The sequence below is a fragment of the Chiroxiphia lanceolata genome, chromosome 11 (genome assembly GCF_009829145.1).
Source record: "Chiroxiphia lanceolata isolate bChiLan1 chromosome 11, bChiLan1.pri, whole genome shotgun sequence".
Lineage (NCBI taxonomy): Eukaryota > Metazoa > Chordata > Aves > Passeriformes > Pipridae > Chiroxiphia > Chiroxiphia lanceolata.
Window position 1 is genome coordinate 16,070,727 of NC_045647.1, and position 21,171 is coordinate 16,091,897.

General features: G+C 44.2%; 1 protein-coding gene across 5 annotated transcripts in view; it reads right to left on the reverse strand.

Annotated features, from left to right (window-relative positions):
• Positions 1-21,171, reverse strand: part of SFMBT1 (Scm like with four mbt domains 1) — an 88,950-nt gene that overhangs the window by 55,935 nt on the left and 11,844 nt on the right. Inside the window, exon 1 of one of the 5 annotated variants that reach the window (XM_032698951.1) lies at positions 19,952-20,036. The exons of the other annotated variants lie outside the window; for them this stretch is intronic. The gene's annotated coding sequence lies outside the window, so the exon portion shown is untranslated. Of the gene's footprint in view, positions 1-19,951; positions 20,037-21,171 lie in introns of those variants that run through there. 5 annotated transcript variants of the gene reach the window in all.

The following is a 21,171-nucleotide window of genomic DNA, read 5'->3' on the forward strand; positions in this document are numbered from 1 at the left end:
TTTAAAGAGCAGTAAATTCTAGGTTTAGAGGTCTCCTGCTGCCCAGCACATCAGGACAGACTGCTGCCTCTAGAGTGCAGCAAGAGCATGGCTGTGTGGTGGATGCAGCCAAGCTCTAGAGATGGGAATGTGACAGTCCAGCTTTCCTGCAGGGTGCTGCATCCCCAGCACCCTTCTCTAAAAGCAAGGCAATGAACCCCACAGGGTATCTACCAGTCAGTTTATCTCCTTTGTCATGGCTTTCTTCTAACCCAGAAGACAAATAACACCAATTAGAAAGGTCCAAGAGAAAGCGCTGCATCAAAATACAGACAGAGGGATGTAATCCTACCTCCCAAGCAGGGGAAAACACAGTGAGAAAAATGAGGAAATCTGGAATTTAGAGGTGGCTTTTTTCTCAGGCTGGCTGTTCCCACTGCCTGCAGGTATGTAGGTGAGGCTGATCAAAAAAGCTTTCCCAAAAGGCCACTGACTTCCTAGGAGGCAGCTGGGGATTAAAGAAGCTAAAGCCAAATACTGCTCAGGAGCTGAAACTAAAGTTCAGAGCCACTCTTAATTTTCCTGCTCTCCTTGCTCCAGAGCCACGTTCACTATTGCTACCACAAACTCAAATAAAGCCCAGCAAGTGGTGGCAATGCCACTGGTCAAACACCATCGACACTCGAGTGTGAGCGGCTTCCACCGCACTGATCCACAAGCCAGAGATGCTGAAGAGCAGCCAGGTGGTGACATCCAGCACTGCCACAGAACTGCTCAGGCAACACAGAATCTTCACATTCTTTTAACCAAAATTACTAAAAGCATAATGAATTCTGGTTTTAATTGTCACTGGACACAGACAACTCAGATTAGCTCAGCAACACTGCGCGATACTGGGCGCGCTCTCAATTTGAGTACATTTTCTTATAATGCAAAACCCCAAGTTAATTTTTTCATAGCTGATGCATTTACAGCAAGTTAAGACAGAGAGATCACATCACAAACATCTATTACCAAGAATTCATAACGACCCAAAAGGCACATAAATGACAGCGCCTTTTAGAAACATTCTCTTGATCTTAAATAGATGCCTCTCAAAACAACTCCTGCAATTCTGCTACAGTGATTCTTAGTCATCACTATAGCACAGCCTATAGTGCTTTGCTATAAAGAGATTGTGGGCAGAGGACACTCAAAATTAAGTTTCCACAATTTACAGCAGCACTGATGTTAAAGACAATAAATGCAACAGGAATAAATAAAGTAGGAGTTAAGTTAAGTGCCATGAGGGCTTATTAATTTATAATGTAACCAAATTAATCCACTATCAGTATCTAAAGAAAAACTACTGAAATCAAAAGCTCTTGGGGAGTTGTTAAGAGGAAATGAGAAATTGGTTTACTCTTCACTGCCACTTCACTGTTTTAGCAATATGGGAATCCAGGCTCCCATTCCAGATCTTCTGTTTTAAATAGTAAAGCTGAAAATAACCTCCTACTTTACCAGCATGTGCTTTTTCTTCTCTGATGCACAAAGCTAAAGACTTAGTATGGGAGTGTTGTCTGCAGACAGCAAAACAACATCTGGCAGCTTTCCGAGCATCCTGCTTGAAGTGACTCTTTACACTGGAAACTGCAAAAGTCAAACTGTCTGAGGCAGAGCTGGGTAATGCCCCAGGTACGATCGAAGTCTTCACATCAGAGTTCTACCTACTGGAGATTCAGACTATTATTGCAAATTGCTGAACCACTGTATCAGGTGTCCCAAGAGAGGACAGGTGCCTACTGCTGGTTTGTATTGTACTTGTACTTCACAACAGCTTCTGCTTGTAACACAAATGGAAATGGAGAATTCAGCTCAGGTGTGCCAGGGCATGTGGGACTTCTGCAACGATACCTCAAGTGATGGTGCTGTATAAACACTACTGTAATTCACAGTACCAACCTTTTACTAAAAAAGGGCAGTCTTGTAAAGAGACAATGACAAAGGTCATTTTTAAAAAGGGAAAGCTAATGGAGATTAAAGTAATTTCAAAAGCATCTCCACATAGAGAGCAGACCCCCACAACCAAAGTTAATCCATAGAGGTCACATCTTCCACAGAGTGAATAAGACACTGCAAGAGAAGCCCAGCAGCATGACATCATGGTGATGTAATTTCACACAGGAAATCAAAATTTAATCAAACTTGGAGGAATTGCAGATCTTGGGCTGGTCAAAACAATCAGATTTCAGCACAGCTTAAAGCACGTGGAACCTGTCAGCACATCTTAGAAATCCCACTCTAATTATTCATACCACACCTTCCTTATTCATAATTTCTACATGACCTCCAGAGAGCACTTACTCCAACAACAGCAAGGTCTGATTGCCCTCTCAGTTATTCAAATGTATTAAATGATAAACCTTAAAATGTTTACTAAATTATTAAAACATATTTATCAGCAGCTTTGCCTTAGATATCAATTAATCAAGACCTATTATCTAGCTTCTCACCTGCTCAGTGAAATACTTTTCAACTTTATACACATATATATTGACAACATCAGAGAAACAAATAATACAAATTTAGGAGGAGAACCAGACACCATTAGAAAAACAGGAAAACTCAGGGTTAGGAAGAAACTGTAATCAAGTAAAGGGAAGACAGAAATTTTGCACAGCGTACAAGTTTCTGCACACTAATAATCAGTCACGGTCAGGCAGCTGAAAAGGCCACCTGACACATTTATGTGGAGAGAGCTGGATGGCTCAAGGGATTTGCAAGACATTAAAGCTCACCTGGGAACGGGTCCACAGTTTGATCAGCATAAGTATCGTGCATGTACACTTAAGGCAGGTTAAGAATGCTCCCTGCTGCTGTAGTTGAACTGCACTGTAAGCAAGGGTGAGCAGAGATAAGGTGTAAGAGGAAACCTGCTACTAAACCAGTTTTGAGAGAGAGAGAGAGAGATATAGAAAACACTGCATGTGAAGGAGCTCCAGGCTGGCAGCGTGACGGCAGCTCGAGCTGGAAGGTCAAAAGCCGCTGATGTGATGTCTGTACAACAGCTCAATATGAAGCAAGGCAGGTACCATGGGGCAGGAACAACAGCCTGCCTGTGCTCCCAGCATTCCTCACCCTGGTCAGGAATAGGCTGAACTGACAGGAATAAAACTCCCTTCTGCTGTAACCAGAAGAGATAAATAGGTTTGCTGCCGTTATATACACAGAGCAATGACTGAAAAGCCACGACAGCCAAAATCAGGAATTTTTCTTAATGTTTTTCTTTTTTTTCAGTCTCTCAAGGAAAAGATTGTTATGAAAGGTCTTCAAGCAACAAAGAGCAGGCAGGTAACTAAAATGGATCATTACATTTTGTGTATTACATACATATTAAACCACGGCCACTCCACTCCAGGCTTTCTCACTCTGGCAGCCTATTATTTCTGGGACATACTGTTATCTCTGGTCCTTCCATGCACTGCTACCTCCCCTTCCTCTGATCAAGATTCAAACTCTTTCTTCCAGGCACTGTATGCACTGTAACACTCTTCATCTTTTGCCCAAAAGCAGACTGATAGCATGAACGAGCAAACACGAACTCTCTACTTTCCTCATGTCACTTCGTATAATTTTTAAGGGTTCCCTGTATTTGGGTAGATACAATCTGGTTTCTATTCTAACACAATATTCCATTTCACTTTTTAAAACCTGATAGGCAACCCACAAAAACCCAGAAGGCACATTACACCTTTTATCCGCTGCAACTCTAGACTAACGTCACTGCAAACCTTGCATTATTTTCATGACAGGACAAATGGTTTCAGCCTTTTTATTTATTTAAAGTCTGCAAAGGCTTTGCCATTCTGCAGGTGAGATGGTGTTAAGAGGAGATAGAGGTAAATCAGCAAAGGCTTGATTTTCCAATGTTAAATCTTATCTCTCTAGCGAGATTATAGTGTCTACGTTGATGAGAAGAGTTTTAGTCTAAGCTCACTCTGCTTTACAAATAACAGTTAAATAGATAACGGAAAATTAGCAGAAAACATTAGTTATGCCTGCAGCTTCCTACAGAGGACTGTCAAAAGTATCTTTTTAGGCTTAAAACAATTTATAAAACTGATTATTGTGATAAAATCAGGTTAAGGAGCAGCAACACATGAAGCCTTACTGACTGATGGAAGACAACAACAATACGGAGAAGTTTAAATAAAGTTCAAGTTAAAATAATCCTGCTAGAAGCTCTTAGGTTACACTTGATTGGTTATTGAAGGGCACAGGATAACAAGTCATAAGGATCAACGCTGTATTAGCATATCTGCAGCAGAGTTAAGGCTATGCCTCTGCAGTGTATAATTTATATTTTTTAAATTTTCCAAATCACACGTCATCCTTCCTTAAGTTTTTCAGGCGGATGAACTAAAGTGAGGTTCACTTTCCACTGAATAACTTCCACTTGCTTCCCTGAAGCAAACTTTAGACAGCAGAGAAAGAGAAATATTTGGGGACTCTGCATAACTTCATATTAGTGTTGGAAATCATTTAGTCTGTTGGCAGGGAAAATTGTTTATGACCAAGTCAGTAAAGGGAACCATCTCAAATGTGAATCCTGCAAACACATATGTGCATGACTTGTTACAGAGAGAACCTAAGGAGCAAGAGAACAACACAAAAACAACTGCTGAAAGCAAGTGTTGGCAGAAGTGAATCCCCAGCACTGCAGTGAATCCCCAGCAAAGGAGTAATCAGGCTTCAGAGTTAACAACCCACTGTCAAAACTGAGAAGACAAACATGTAAGAAAGGTATGACAGAGTGTCAGAGAGTTAAGTTTTATTATAAAAATAATAAACCAATAATAAGACCCAACTCTTATGAAAGTGGGAATGGTAAAAATGGCAAATTCCTGTTGTTGGGGAACTGAGAGTCACCTGTGGGTGTGTATGACTGCCTTGTATTTAATCTGTTCTGTAGGTCATTCTCTACACTTTGGCACCTACAGCAAGTGACAACTGTTGAGCCTCGTAACTTTTTGTATAAGGAAGCATCAGAAACATCTAGAATATATTTGTACAATATGACAGTACACTGTAGCAACTATTAGAATAATCCCCAAAGATTTTCAATATTTGGATGACATGAGACTTGCTAAAAGCTTGGGGAAAGTATTTTTAAAAGTCTCTACCTTTCCTTTGATGTGGTTTTCTACCAATACTCAAACTTCTCCCTAAGATATTTCATGAAATGCATTAAAGTCACTGTTACAGTCTCCAAGTCCCAAACATCTGCTCTGCAGTTCCACCAATTATTCAAACCATCCCAAAAGTGGGTTTAGCCACCATAAAGACCTTCCCCCCAACCCCAGCTCCATTCCCAGCAACACCATCCCACTGCCAACAGCTAATTACCGAACCCATCACAAGATGAGGTTCCTCAAAGGACTACAGCCACTTAAAGGCATTTAAAAGCTGCTGTGAAACTTTCAATGCAAGACATGTTTGGGAAAGGCCGGTTTCAAATTGAAGCCAAGGACTTCTGTCTGACACAGCTGCCAGGAAACACGTCCTCGGGGAAGGATCGCAGTCACACAGTGTCTCAATTCATTCAAAAATACTACCAGCATGTTTAGGTTCCTCCATTTCTATCTCACAGAACATTAAGAGAAAACAAACAAACTCATCTCTTGCAGGAACAGGTTTTCCAGTGACTTTCTCTGAAAGGATTGTGCCTTTTTTATAGATTCAGAAATGCAAATGCACTGGTTGCAACCTGATTTCAGGAACCTGTTCATCTGAGCAGTGTGATTACACAGTTGCTCTCTCTGGCTGAAAAGCACAGCTGCTTTTAGTTTCTGATTGCATATCTTTTAATTATTAGTTTTATCAAAGGAGCTAAACTGATGGCACAAGCTATTTTTACAAAAGGAGACAAACAGGACATAAGGTACACCAGGTAAAAGATGAATTGAGGAAAGGATGTTCTTTGACTAAGAAACTTCATTACAAACTTACATTGCTTGTTTTTTCCTTACACGAAATTTACTCAATACAAGGAGCAATTTTGCTATAAACTTGAACACAATATTTAAGCAGAGAACAAGATATGCATATCAACTGCTGCAAGAAATGGATACTTTCTTTAGCATAGTTCAAAATATTTCCTTCACAGAGAAATTTTTTGCACAAAATAATTCATGAAATAATGGTACTAATATTTTATCAAGCTATCAGTCTAAAGTATTAAATAATCCAAGGAAATTGTAATACTTAACTCCAGAGTACTGGGAAAGAGATGAGTTTTTGAACGGTATTAAGGGCATGAGAGAAGAGCATTCAAAAAACGTTCTGAAACCTCTTGACTGTGAAGTTCATGTTCAATCCTGATCTTTATACTCATCTTCATTTTTCTTTTGCCAGCTCCCTCCCACCTTTCTTTCCTCACAGCTTCTCCCTCTCCATCAAATCAGACATCATCCGTGCTTGTGAAATCAAACCACCTGCAGTTCCTGAAGGAACGAGGTCCGAAAGAGGGACAGCCTGTCAACTCCAATTACTCCTGTACACCTACAGGTGCTCATTTCCAACCCAGCTGCGGGAGCAGGTCAGCGTGTTCAAGCACTACTTCACCCTGCTAGACAGAATCAGAATATTTCTACCATAAAAGCCAGTCCCGATAATGAAATGTCTCTAACTCCAGCCAGGGAACGCTTCACTACCAAGAAGATCGCTGGTCTAACCCAACTCTCGTCATTAGCATAAGACTAAGCCGCTAATTAGCAGAGCAGAGCAGTTGTGTATTTACTACAACATCGCATTAGCACTTAGCACAAAGCTCTGAAGAGGTTTTTCAAGTTCCCAGACTAATGTGGACCTCAGGCCGTACATCCTATCAAAGGTTTAGGCTTCAATGAGAGTGGGACTCCAAATGCTTTGAGAATCCAAACCTAAACTACTCAGCTTCGGGAATCAACCGCTGGATTAGATGTACCAGGAAAGAACAAGCTGTCCCCGTGCTGCCTTTGGTTCCTCCTGCTGACTGAAGCACTCGGTCTGACAGGACAACTGCCATTAGCGTGAGAAAAAAGGAGAAGCAGCACTTATTTTCAGTCCCTTTTTTTTTTTTTTTTTTAAAAGAAAGATAAGCAAGCAGTGAAGGAAAACTCTCTAGCAAGCTGCCTTAAGTGGAATGCTTGTGTGAAATCACACTGCCAGTTACAGACGTCATCCTTTCTGCATCCTCTCCAAAGTGTTTCCCCTAGGAAACTAAATCAATAATCTTAAGCAATAGCAACTGCACACACAAAGCAGACTGCTTTAAGTATAACATGAAAAAGCACTGTTCATGTTGTTTTTAGGATTATGTGTTTTAATTACACCCCTTCACCCTCCTTCTTGCTTTGTAATTGAATTTTCTTTTATCTTTAGAAGGCTAACTTTATTCATAAGAGGTTGTGGATGGCAGAGTTCAATCCTTTCACTGTAGAGTCCCGAGGTCTCCCACTGCTTTCCGAGATTTCATTCACATTTTGTTTTTAAAAGGGTTCCAGCTCAGATTAGCAAATGTGTTTTTAATGGAAATAAATGCATATCTAAAGGAGGGGCACTGTAAGGATAACAAAAAAAAATAATAATTCCTTTTTTATCTGAAGGGAACCTAGAAATATCAATGTCCAAAGCTCCATCACGAAGGGTTTAGAAGAAGTCTGTTCAACCAGTAGATATTTACAGGACACACTATTCTATTTGAAATTACTGATCTGGGTACCATAACATGTTTTTCGTTCTACCTCTGAGTTCCAACAAATCTCACAAAGACAAGCTGGCTTCAATACACTGCCACTGTGTCAGCAATGCACTCTTCCTGACTGTCTGATGCTCTGACACTTAACTTCTCCTATGTGAAAAGAAAATCCTTTTCCAGCTATCATTACTGACTGAGCAGAACTTGGCCACTGTTTCAGTTCCACTGCCAATATTATGTCCAAGTAGAAATAACAAGAGGCTGAAAGCACAGAAATTTAGTTACTTTTCACCTTACAGACTGAATTACTTCATACACTTCAGGTACTAAAGCAGTACCCGAACCTTTCAAGTGAGGTAAGTGAAATTTCATAACAGGCTGAGAAAACATTTCTGAGTAACAAGGCTTTAAATGTGGCATTTTAAGTCTAGAAAACTGAGAAAAACATACACACTAGGCTGGCTTTAATGCCAGTATAGGTCTTACTGGATACATTAATTCCGAAAGACTTCAGGCATCAACACAAATAATCTTCATAAGTCCCCACATGTGATCTTGGAACATCTTCAACCAAACATGATCTTCAAACCTTCTGACGGGGAGCCAAAGTCACCTATTTTTTCACTGTAGCTCACGAGCTGTTTCTGCATTATCCACTGAAATGCTGTTTTAACCTGCTAAAGCTCCCTTTGAATCACTGCTAAGACTCTACCACTCTTTGCACGTAGAAACTGTGGTGGCAAAACACAGCCCTCCCCTGCATCTTCTCCTAAATGGAATTACAGTATTATGAGCGGTGCTAAATCATGGCATTCTCCCTCTCCAGGCAATGCCACCAAAATACAGCCTTGCCTTTTGTTATTGCTCATTAACTGACATGCTTCCTTCTTGTTCCTCCCTTTAAGAAGTACTGAAAGCTTAAAAAAAGAGAGGAAAAAAAAAAAAGAATAAGAAAGACAACAGCTTTCAACGACACAAATTTCAAATCACAAGAATGTTAACAGGCCTAAAGGCCTAAGAATAGCTACAGCACAGGGTTTTAGTGAAGAGCTCACAGTAAGTGATGATGTTCTTATTACCCCAACATCAGGAATGGCAAAATTACAAGAAAATCTGTTCTCATTTTAAGATTTTTTCTGCATGTCTGTTCATACGGAGAGAAAAACAAGACTTGAGCCTAAGGGCTCAAAAGACAGAGTGCAACTGAAAAAGATTCCTCTATTTTTAGGAGTACAATTTCAAAGCTTGATCCTGACAACGCTGGAACATTTACACTGCCATAAAAAGTGTTTTCAAATTCATACGTTTTTTTTTCTCCCATTGAATTATTTTTGCAGTTCTATCCCTGCAAGGTTCAGTGTGTATTTTTTCAGGCATCTCTGCGCTGGCACATGCAACCTCGTTTCTGTTATTAACATGCAAACATAAAAGAGAGATAATACTCTTCTATTCAAGTTCCACTTCAACTTTTGCATCAATACTCGTGATTATTAAATCAGAATTTTAATTCCATAGCGGGATGTAATAAAAAACAGTGCCTCAGAAAAATCAAAGGATATCTTTGTCCTGAAAACATTACCTTAAGAAGTTATTTTATGAAGTCTCCTGGATTTTCTTCCCCTGTGTCAATACTCTGCACCAAACTGTAGGCCTAAGGAAGCTCTTTAGAGCTCGACCCACTAGAAATATCTGTATGTATTATAATCACGTGCTTCCGCTGTGACATTCAATTTTAAATATACTCTTGATTAAGTGGAAAAGAAAACCGTTTGCCTGGCTGTGTTTAAAAAACATCTCTGCTGACAGCCCCAGTCTGTTTTGATTTGCTCCCTATAGATATGGAGTTGGTAGGAAACACTAAGTGGCAAGAGCAGCGCTGGATGTAAATGACACCAGCTCACACTTAAGTGCTGCCCTCAGCTGCAAGCGGAAATTGCACAGACAAGCATTGCCATGATCACCCCTGGAGTAACAAGAATGTAAAAACATGAATTATCAGACCCCTATGCAAAGCAAGAACATAAACTGAGTGAAGAAGAGGCCCAGAAAAAGTACTCCCTAAAAGCTTTCCAGAGCTGAGGTCAACGCCTCTGCAACATCTTAACTTTAATTCCGGTAAGGTACTTTGTTAGCATTTATGGTTACAAAAATGATCTTCAAAACACAAAAGACTAAAAGCTTGTTCTCCCATACCAGGGCTGGGCACATCCAGGAGAAGGGAATGGCCACAAATTGAAGAGAAAACTGCTGAGAGACGGAGAAATAATGAATGGATTTTTCTAAAGGGCTGATTTAAAAACACTCATTAACAGCAAAATGAAATCACTTTTCTGCCTTCTTGATTCAACAGTCTCCAACACATTTTATTACCTTATACCAAAGTAAATCATGTGGAATATAGATCCTTTGGACTGTGGTATATTCCCATGTAATATCAATTAAATACAAAATCCATGTTTTCCCACACACATCACATGGATGTCAGGCACAGGGAACTCCACAAGGCCCCGTACAAGGAGACTGAGATGGTCTTGTTCATCCAGACCAAGAATGTTCATTTTGCCATTTTCCAAACTGAAGCATCCAGTGACCTACTCACACCATAGCACCTTGTGGCTGTGGGGAAGCCTGGAATACACATCTGAATTAACAGCACTTTAAAAGCTTCACAACCAGGGAACTTCGGAATAAATGTTGAAAACACCAGTGTTAAATCCCATACCACACATTGCACAGCAGATCTAGTCAAAGATAACTTCATTTAATGAAGTTTCATCATTTAGTGAAGTTAATTCATCAGCTCCTTTATCAAGAAGTTTTACAAAGCATATGATACCGTCTGAGCATTAAGGCCAAAACCAAGTTTAATGGTCACCTCTGGTGAGAGGGCACTCTCATCCACTGAGACTTGAAATATTTTGGAGCATTTTCTGGAAGATCATCTCATCCTTAAAAGGCTGATTTAAAGACAGGAAGGAATGACAGAAAGACAAAGTATTTTTTTCACAACACAAGGAGAACTAATGAGTCCATACTGTGTCCTGCTTTTCGAGGGAAGCATACAAACATGAAACGAGTACAAGTTTTAAGACAATACAGAACTATTTAAGAGATAAGAAATAAATGCTGTGTGCTAAAAACTGCAGAAGGATAATAGCAGATGAAATTAAAAGCAGGATAAAAAGACATAAAGAAATAACCTCACCTATACAATGAGATCTTAATTAGCTACTGCAACTCGGAATTTTGAAACTGTTACAACTAATTCTCTTGGAACACCAATTCCATGCTCATTAAGAGCCCCAAGGAATGGAGAAGAAAACAACAAACACCGTGCTACAATTCTAGAAATTCAGAGCCCCTTGAGACATCCTGTAGTGCTGGTGTCAAACAGCCATGGCAAGACTAGAAGATGCACAAAAAAGGTAACAAAGAACATCAGAGGCTTGAAATACTTCTGTACTAACAGAGGTGGATGTATAATTCAGTTTTACAGCAAAGTTAAGAAATACCCCCAATCAGAAAGAGCAGCCCTGCCCACTCCAGCATTGCACACACACAAGCTGTAGATTGGCTTCAGCACCTTCTGTACAACAAAAGAGATTCCTTCTTTAGCTCAACGGTGCCACTATGGAAGAGAACAAGCGATGTGCACAACCAAAACTAGTATGAAAAAGAAGAATATGGAAAGGTTTTTCACTGTTTCTCCTATCACCTGGAACCAGAAAACACAAACTGAGCACCTTTTCACATGGCACATAATAAACTGCAGACTCCTAACCACAGGAAGTTGTGGACTCAGGAAGGATCAGACAAATGGCAGAGAACAGGTCAAGCCACTGGTTCCTACGCAGCTGAAGGACCGTGCTCTACTTCACTGATTCTTATCCTCATTTCAAAAGATTTCTGAGGTGAGGCACAGCACTAGGTGTCCTACTGATTGGACACATTGTGACAATTTTTACACTCCTCACAATTTTAGATAGACCTGAAGTCACTCTTCTTCCAGAAACGCAGAGAAACTTCCCAGCCCCCTCCACCAGCCATCACACCGGTCTTTTTCTTCCAAATCTCACGGCTAAGGTAGAATCTCAGAAGGAGTAAGTTTATACCCTGAAGTGGATTTTGCCATGCTGTTTGCCAGATGCAAGTTTTTGCACTGCAGTAAGGCAGATCTCTCTCCCTTCTGGGCAGATAATAAAGAAATCATACACTCTTAGTCTTTGAAATCCAAAAGTCACTGCTTGATTCAGAGACTCCTCCAGCCTGACCACTGAAACCACTGTGACCCAGCCTTCTCTTCACAAACATCAATGCTGCTATTCTTCTATAAAGATGCCTTCATTAATTGATAGGCAGTTGTTATTTTGTTCTGTAATATTATCTATACTCACAGCTGCATGTAAGAACGATCAAGACTAACGAAGCATATTTTGATGTCATTATCTACGCAAAAGGAAAGCACTTACATAAATTGATTTAAACAAAAGCTTGTTAAACTACATTATATTGCAATTTCTCAATAACCTAAAAATAGTTCCCAGTAAGATTCAACCACTGTTTGGAAACAAAGTACAAGTGCAAAAGATCAAACCTGAATACTGAAACAAAAAACTTGGTTTTACTATAAAAAGATAATGTCTGTACTTCTTACTGGATAATCATAAGAATTATAATTTATGTCAAGTTGCTTTTAGATGGAAATTGGACTTCAACTACAAATAAAAACTGCATTTCATTTTACTTAGGTAATTAATATTCTTACCTTAAAAGCATATACAGAGAAGACAGAAACAAAGAAAACAATATTTTGGTTTTCAACAAGTAAGAATATAGAGTTAAACCAAGAAACATTAACTTCAGTTTGAAAAGTTGGGGGTTTTACTGTCATCTTGTCCTTCCAACTGTTATGCTCCTCTTATTTTTGTACAAAGACTGGAAAAAGAGGCAATCTTCCCCGATTCTTCAGTTTCCAGTCATTATCTCTTTCTTACATAAGATGAACTGGCAAAAAAAACCCCAAACCAAGCAAATCAACTGTTGGGACACACTCCCTCTACACTTGCAGCAAGGCTACAATTATCTAGGACTGGCTTATTATCACAATAAACTGGACTCATGTGCTTCGACAAAGCCACTTCCCCAAATACAATGCTTTTAATTAAGAGGAGTGACAAATTACATGTTTAAATTTGCTAAGGAACAAATTCAAACTGTAAGAGTTGACCCCAACAGCAAGGGGAATTCAAAATTCAATTCCTCTTCCCTGCCCAATATCTATTAAAAAAGTTGAACAAATAACTTAGGACATAAAATAATCACTTGGAAAAGCAGACTTTTGCTCTTGGCCACTGGACTAAAAAGCCTCGCAGCTAAATTGATTAAGTCTTGTTTTGCAAATAAAAGAGAAAAAACTTCCTTGGAAGAGGGGAAGATTTTCCTATGCCTGTGCCCATGGACACATTCATTTAAAAGGAGTTGATTAACTCGGTTCAATTGGCCAATTAGTGCTCTATATGTAACACTTCTGACTGATCCTGCGCTTGCATTATTTCTTAGGGCCATTAGTTTAACCCTCATGGTAACACTTTAGAGAGCAATGAACAGAGTTAATCCTGGAAGGAATCACTGCCTTCTTTAATAATTTCTTTTTTTAGGATGTGCGTTCAGTGAGTTGTGCTGGCCCAAGTGCAAGAAAGCATCCCATGTTCTCCCCCTGCCTGTCTGCTCAGCATTCCCTACTTGGACATTCCTTTAAGAATCTAATGACAGATCTTGGAATTTACTTGAAAACACCACTCGAGCAACTCAGTACTTAATACATGAATAGGGGCGTATTTGGAACTCAACATTAGGGAAAAATACATACTAATAATATGAGAGTGACATACACCTGTCAGGCTTCTCTAGCATTTCTCCTGCTTCAAAACAGCACAGCTTTTACTGCACCATGTCCTCATTCTCAGAGCAAAGTTATTGGGCACTGAGGCCAACACTGGCCTCCTTTCAAGAAAAGATGCTTTGACAAGAAAGAGACTTACAAAAACCCATCCTAGTTTCAGGCAAGGCTTTCCAGTATAATGGGAGTTTCACAGTCCTTAGATTTAAAAATCTTTTTATTTTTTTATTATTTCAAGACAAATAACTTTCTTTTTTTTAAGCCAGAGGCCATGGCTCCCCATGCAGAGAGCAAAGTGCACGTGCTCCAGCTGCAAACGTGTACATTACGACAGCTCCTGGGGAGGTAGGTACTTCCAAATGCATTTCCTACAGTCAAGCAACAAAAAGAAAAAATATACCAAATTAAAAAAAAATCCTAGATTTTTTATATATTTTCCCAGGTCAAGAGATCAAGAAAGAGATACGAAATGCCAGGGCAGCACTGACTCCAGCACGGAGAGGGGAGAAACCCACAGAACTCAGAGCCATTTGTAATAAATGTGCACCCAGCATGGGAGGGGAAGTGCCTTCACTTCCTGGCTTGATTGGTTTCTTCTGGAAACAATGACAAATCTGAAGGTGCTATTTATGGCTTTCTGTCACCCATCCCCAGAAGAAATTGTGACTACAGCCTCTAAATACATCAAGCTGGAGTTCATCCTCCCCAAACCACTTGATCTCTACTTCAGTATCACTGCTCCAGTCCCTTACATCCTTGAAAAAGATTAAGTGACAAACAGCAAAACCTTGCAGGGTTCCCCACCACCATCATTACTTTCAACCAATGACCCAATTCTGCAAGACAGAGCATCTCCTGAGATATGCTGAGAGCCCTCAACTCCAATCAGCCAAAATGGGAGAGGAGGTCACTCAGCTCTGTACAGTTTACTGTTAGAGAGAAAAAATAATCCAAGATGCATCTCTTTTCTCACTCGTCAGTACTCTCAGAGAATCTCAAAGCTGGTTTAATGGCTGCATCATTTTTAGATAACATCACATTCCACTAATCTCCTTCTCAACTCATCTGTTTGAAGAAAGAGATCATCTCTATAGCGAACAAGAGTGTCCTCAAGTGTAACAGCAAATAAACCAGTGTAAATGAAGTGCCATAGCAATATAAACAATGACCCTGAAAACCAGCAAGCTGCTGCTCAGGGTGACTCTAGGGACAATAATCACATTTTAAATGTCCACATCCACTGAACAAATTGCTCAGATTACCTCTGTAGCTAGAAACTCACCTGCACTGTAGGTGAGCATCTGCAACCTGTCCATGTGCCAAGTCCCAGTAGGTGAAAAAACCCAAAACAAAACACATATGGCTCCCACATACTTTAAGTGAAGGTAAAACTCCTATTTGTTCATTATTTAGAAGAAGCAATCCGTGCAGCAACTTGTGTCACTTAAGGCTGCTGAGTGCTATCAAAAAAAAAGGACGGCTTGAAAGAGCCAAAATCCCAGTTCTGGAGTCTGGCATCCACAGGGGAGGTGGTTATTCTACTTCAAACCTCAATGAAGCCCTCTTTACTTCAGGTTCTAACATTGTTGCTTATCTGGTTTTCTTAGGAAACAAGGCTCACTGGATTAATTTGGAATGTCTGCATGTACCCGTTTTTTTGCCCATCCTCTCGTGACTCTTCCTCAAACCCCATCAACAAAACATGACCGAGGGGTGGGGGTCTCAATGACACTCAGATCCTACAAGTGTTGGAATAGGATTCTTATTTTCATAGGGAAAATAAATCTGAACATCACTGCCTCCACTGAAAGATGAACAAAGACATTGCAGAGAATCCAGAAGAGGTAAGGAAGGAAAAAGAGGAGGGGGAGGTAGAGGAAGAATGAGACCTTGGGACCTGGGTTTCCTTATTCCTGCAGCTCACAGGCCTTCCTTATTTGCACAGTTCCCAGCAAAATGCTCCTCAGTGGTGTCTGGGGGTGATAATCCAACACTTCCAAAACAAACAAAGCAGAAGGTGCCCCGAAGACTCATTGCTTTCCAGCTTCAAAGGTTTTTTAAGCATTTACATAGGACTTGGTAACTACCGTGCAGCTTTACATTAGTTAAAATTCACTCATTTCCCAGAGATGTGGAGAGTCACCTGGAGAGTCCCAACTGATATGCAGAATATCTTCCAGCCTAAGCTCACACCCTCCTTTTCACAGGGGGACATTTAAAATATTCAAACATGTAATTCCCCTAAGAGACGCCCTATTAAGAATGCAGAGTAGAATTCCTGTTGTAATACTTTAATTCTACAGACCAGCCTTTGCTAATAACACTTAAAAAATACAGTCTCACCCATAAGATAGCGGCAAAAGCGTAATTATAACTATGATGATAATAATAATTATTACTATTACTGTAATTATTGTCATTATTATTATTATTATTATTCTCCTATTATCACCACCAATCCAGAAAGGTTGCTAGCAAAGTATAGGAAAAGGGTGGAAAAATCGACATGGATACAGAGTGAACACAAAACACGTGTCTTACATGTGCCACATCTAACTTAAATACATATATATATATATTCTGTACCCTTAAAACCAAAACTATTTTAAAATCAAACGAGAACTAATTAACATCTCAGTGCTTCTTTCATAGGCTTTATCAATATAAAGAAAACCAAGCAGTGGAAATAATCATACATTAAAGTTAGAAAAATATGGAATTACATAAAAAATATCATTAGACAGATATCATGGCTTTAAAAATCATAAGATATTAATAAAAAATTAAGATAAAAATTTACTCTAATTTTCAACTTTTGCTGAACTTGGAGAATGCAAACTCCTAAATCTCCCCTTCAGGATCTTCCACGCTGACACAATGTTTGCATACAGGACAACTTCAACAAGCATTTGAATCAAAACAAAACTAACAAATCAACACCCTCCCCCTTATGTTATCCCCTGACTTTTCAAGTAAGAAAGTAATCTTGAGAGGGGAAAAAAATAAACAACCTAAAAGCTTTAAACAACACCCACCTCAAGTTTAAACCTATGACCTAAAATCTGACAGCCACTTCCCAAGTGCAGAAGGAAAGGAGCACAAAGTCAAGTCCACCACCAGCAGCAACACTGATGCTCAAAGCTACCAAAAGCAAGATGATACACAAAAATCTGCTACTCATCCTGCAAGATGAGTCAGATGAGCAATAGAAAAATGTTACAGCTCCAGAAAACATTTGTAACTTACACAGGCTACACTGTTTTAAGTCAATGACCAATCTACCTAACACAGAGATGCACATCTAAAAGGTCAAGAAACCAAACTGGAACACTGTTCTGTAGCATTAAGGCTGCCATATCATTATAGGAACAATGCATGTGATGCAAGCCCTGTGTTTTTAGGCACTGGAAGCTCCCTTCCCAAAATGTCCCTCGCTAAACACCTCCCAGGTTTAAATTTCTCATGCACTTAAAGGACACTTCAGTGAATTCACCATGAGTCATTTCACTGTCAGCGTGTTGGTGTAATTAAGTTGCCACGTGCCTCAAGTGCATCAGTTGTAGGACAATTACTTAAGTCAAGCCAGTGCAAAATGACTGTATTGATGTCTGCATCACGGCTTGATGACAGTGCCATGGCCAAACTTAGTAAGTGGAAGCACAGCAATGATGTTAAAGAGATTTCCAAATACAGTGGATTCAAAAAGCAAGCAAGACAGGAAGACTGAGGTCTACAGCTGTCACTGGTCTGCCATGAAACAACAAAAGAACCCTTGCAAAGTGTTACCAAAACATATTATGACAAATGGGGTTTTTTTTTGCAATACTCATTAACATCTTCCCCTTGAGACAGTGAAAGGGTTCCTAGAATATAAAGATTACACCATGCAAACTCTATCAGTCATTAACATGTCAGCTTACACTTAATCCACTTTTTCCACACAGCAATTGCTTAGGAGATTTGCCAGGTTTAAGAATCAGATAAGAAAACTCAATACTAGCAAATTAATAGTAGAGAGGAAAAAAAGGGCAAAGGAAAACCCATACAGATCAATAATCACAAAGATCTGCCACTGTTTCTCTGCTCTCTATCTTGCACTGTTGTCTCCTGTGGAGAACATGTGCATGTAACAGGATACTGAAGTCTTCAGTGTAACTGCCCAGCACAGACACACCAAACACTGGCAAAGCCATCCTCCCAACACTTCCACACTACCTCTTCGCTGTGAGTCATAAAAAAAGGTAGTGGGCTCTATCAGTTTTATTTGGTTATCTGTCTTGTCGAGAAGAATCTTCCTGTTTTGACACCAACATAAGCTCTGTGAAGAACTAGATTTCATTCTTGTCTCTCAATCACAGCAACAATTCACAAACCAAACGCAAAAGAGGAAGTGGCTGAATTGAAGGCAGGAAGCCCACTAAGTCTTGTCCCTAGAGATGATCTTTTAGATAGATAGATGCTTTTTTGCTCTTTTTTCTTAATTGTAAAATCCATGCCAGTAGCAGCTCCCACACAGGAAACCTATGTTTTCAGTTAATTGATCTATTTTCATCTTGACATTGATTTACTTTGCCCCAACAGTTGGCTATTTTCAAACAGCAATCACACGCCGTAGCTACATCAGGAATCCATCCTGCCGGGTGCTGTAGACAAGTTACAGCTCCTGCTCCTGTGGGAACGAGACTATTTGCCATTAACAACTTTTTCTCTCCCAAATCAGATGCTTCTGACTAGTTCACATACATTGTAAACAACTAAGTAAGTTGCAACAACGATGTTTCTAAAGTTACAAGGCGGATTACCTTTTCCTCCGACATGAGTTCTGCACGGTGCACCTTCTATTCTGCCTTAGGTTCGCTATGGTAACCTCCTGGGCTACTGACAGCAGCCAGCTCCCATGAAGGAAGGAAGGAACAGCAAAGAGATAGCAAGGTAGGCCTTTTCTTTTGCTGTAAAACCTCTCCCACCAGAATTCTGGCGTCAGAGTGGGTAAAACTGTCAGACATGAAGGTTACCATGTAAAATCATTTTAAAATGGCAACAAGTTTCTCCAAAGTAGATATAATTGTTCCGCTAAAGCACACATGTGACTGTGAAACAGGCATCACTGGCCTATTTCTGAATAAATAAGGGCCTTGTGGAACTGCAATAGCGAACGTAGTTAAAAATTCACAATGAACTGCCTGCGTTGTTTTTCTCCTCCTTTCATTATTTCCATTGTGGAGGGGGGCGGATGGGGGGGCCCCCGGTAGCAAGTTTGCAAAAAGCCACGGACGGAAAACTTGCACAGTCCTTCCGATGCGGGCATTCCGCCCTCCCGCTTCCACCCGGCTCTGCCCGGGCGGGAGCCCTCCCGCCGCCGCTGCCCCGGCTCCGCTCCCTCCCCAGCCCGAAGTTGGCGTCCCGGGGCATCCCCGGCGGTGTCACCGCCGGGCGGATTTACGACTTCAGGTGCAGGAGCGGCGGGCAGCGCAGCCCGACTCCCCGAGAGACAAAGGCTGTCCCTGGCTCGGCGGGCGCGGAGCCGCCGAGGTGCGGAGCGGCGGCGGCGGGCGCGGCGCGCACACAATGCCCGGCCCCGCGGCAGCGCAGGCCCCGCAGCGCGGGCGGCGGCGCTGCGGGAGAGCCGCCGGCGCGGCCGCGGAGGCGGCGCCCGCCCCTCTCGCTCCCCCCACACGCACCTACCCACCCAGAACGGGAGGCGAGAGCCGCTCGCTGACGGGCCACTTGACGGGGAGCGACGCCGGGCGCTGCCCCGGGCGGGACGCGCGCCGCGCCGAGCGGAGCGCGGCCGCGCCCGGCGGGGGTGCGGAGCGGAGCGGAGCGGGGTTTAAAGGTCCCCTTCCACCGCCATTTTGAGGGGGAGGGGGGCGAGCGGGAGGCGCTCGGTGGGCTCGGCCCCCCGCGAGCGCGGGCAGGGACCGGCCGCGCCGGGGCGGCGGCGCGGCGCGCACAAAGTTCCCGCGGGGGCCGGGCGCGTCCCCGGGCGGGCGCGGCGCCGGCCGGGAGGGCAACTTCGGCCGAGCGCGCCCCGGGACGCCGCGGGGCCCCGGCGGGAGCGCGCAGAGTTGCGCGCGGGCAGTTGCGCGGCGGCGCCCGGCCAGCCCCGCGCATCGCTCCTCGGCGCGTCCCCCCGCGCTGCCGCTGCCGCCGCCGCCGCCTCCCCGCCGCGCTCCGCCTGCCTCTTCCCCCCCCTCCTCCTCCTTCTTCTGCCTCGCCGCCTTTTTCCCGCATCCAAACTTCGGGAGCCCGGAAAAACCCTCCGGCCCCCGCGCCCCGCCGGCAAAACGCCCCCAGCAGCTGCGCCCGGGGCCGCTCCGCCCGCGCGCGGGCGCCGCCGTCGCCCGCCTCACCTGCGGGGAGTTTTTCCAGCCCTGCGCCGCTGCCGGGGCTCGGGCTCCCCGGCGCTCCGCTCACTGCCTCATTCCAATATGGCACGGCCCGCCAGAGCGCATGCGCCCGCCGCCCGCCCGCCTGCCTCCCCCCTCCCGCCCCTCCGCCCTCCCCTCCCCTCACGGCTTTTCGGGCGCTCCGGCTCCCTCCTGCCGCGGGCGCGCCGAGCCCGCCGCCGCCGTCCGCCCGGCCCCGCGGGGCCCGGCCTCGGTCCCGCCCCTACCGCGCCGCCCCGGGCTGCTGCCCCCGGACACCTGCTCCCGCCGCACCGGGGGCAGCGCGGGCTCGCCCCGCCGGTAACGGGACGCGCCGACGCCGCGCCTCCGCCGGGGCGGCCCCGCCCTGCCCGGCCCGGCCGCCGCGGGAAGGGGCACAGCCGGGCGGGCGGGCGGTCTGCGCCTGCCGCGGGATGCGCGGTCCCGGCTCCATCCCCGCGCGCCCTGGCGAGGGTTCAGCCCCGTTCCCCTCGGAGATCACCCGCCCCGTCCGTCGGGGCGCGAGAACCGGCGGTGCCCCCCCTCCCGCGGGGCCGCGCCAGCGCCGCAGTTGGCGGGGAACGGGCGGGCGGCACCGGCCGTGCCGTCCCCCCCGCCCAGGGCGGGGACCGGCGCCCCGCGCACTCCACGCCGCAGCCCGCGGCGCAGCGAAGCGAAAGAAAAAGGAAGCGGGTTGTGCAACATCGCGCTGCTCCCGCCCGTGCGGCGGGGACGGAGGGGCGGAAAGGGAGCGCCCCCCGCCCCGATCCGCGCAGATGGGTCTGCACCGAGGCGGCGGCCGGCAGCGAGCCCGCCGGGCGGCCGTAGCAAGCGGCGGCGGGGGACAGCGGGAGCTGAGCGCGAAAAGCCCCTGCGCTCCCCGGGAGCGCATCCGCCCGCCCGCCCGCGGCGGCCCGAGCCGGCGGCGGGAGCGCTGCGGCCGCGCTCCGGTCCGCTCACCGCCCGCAGGGACGCGCTCCGGGGCCGCGGGCGCTCGGTCGGCTCGCCCAGCCCCTCTGCAACCGGGGCTGATCCGTGCCGAGGTGCCCTCGCGTTGTGGTGGACACCAGTTGCTAGCGACCTCAAATAAGTGCTCCGAGGGAAAGAGCGGGCGGATGGAGCGAGCTGTTCGTCTCTGGAGCAGAGAAGTACCAAGAAACAGACAGAGCGGCAGTGCCGGAACAGCGGGCAGGAAGAACGAATGG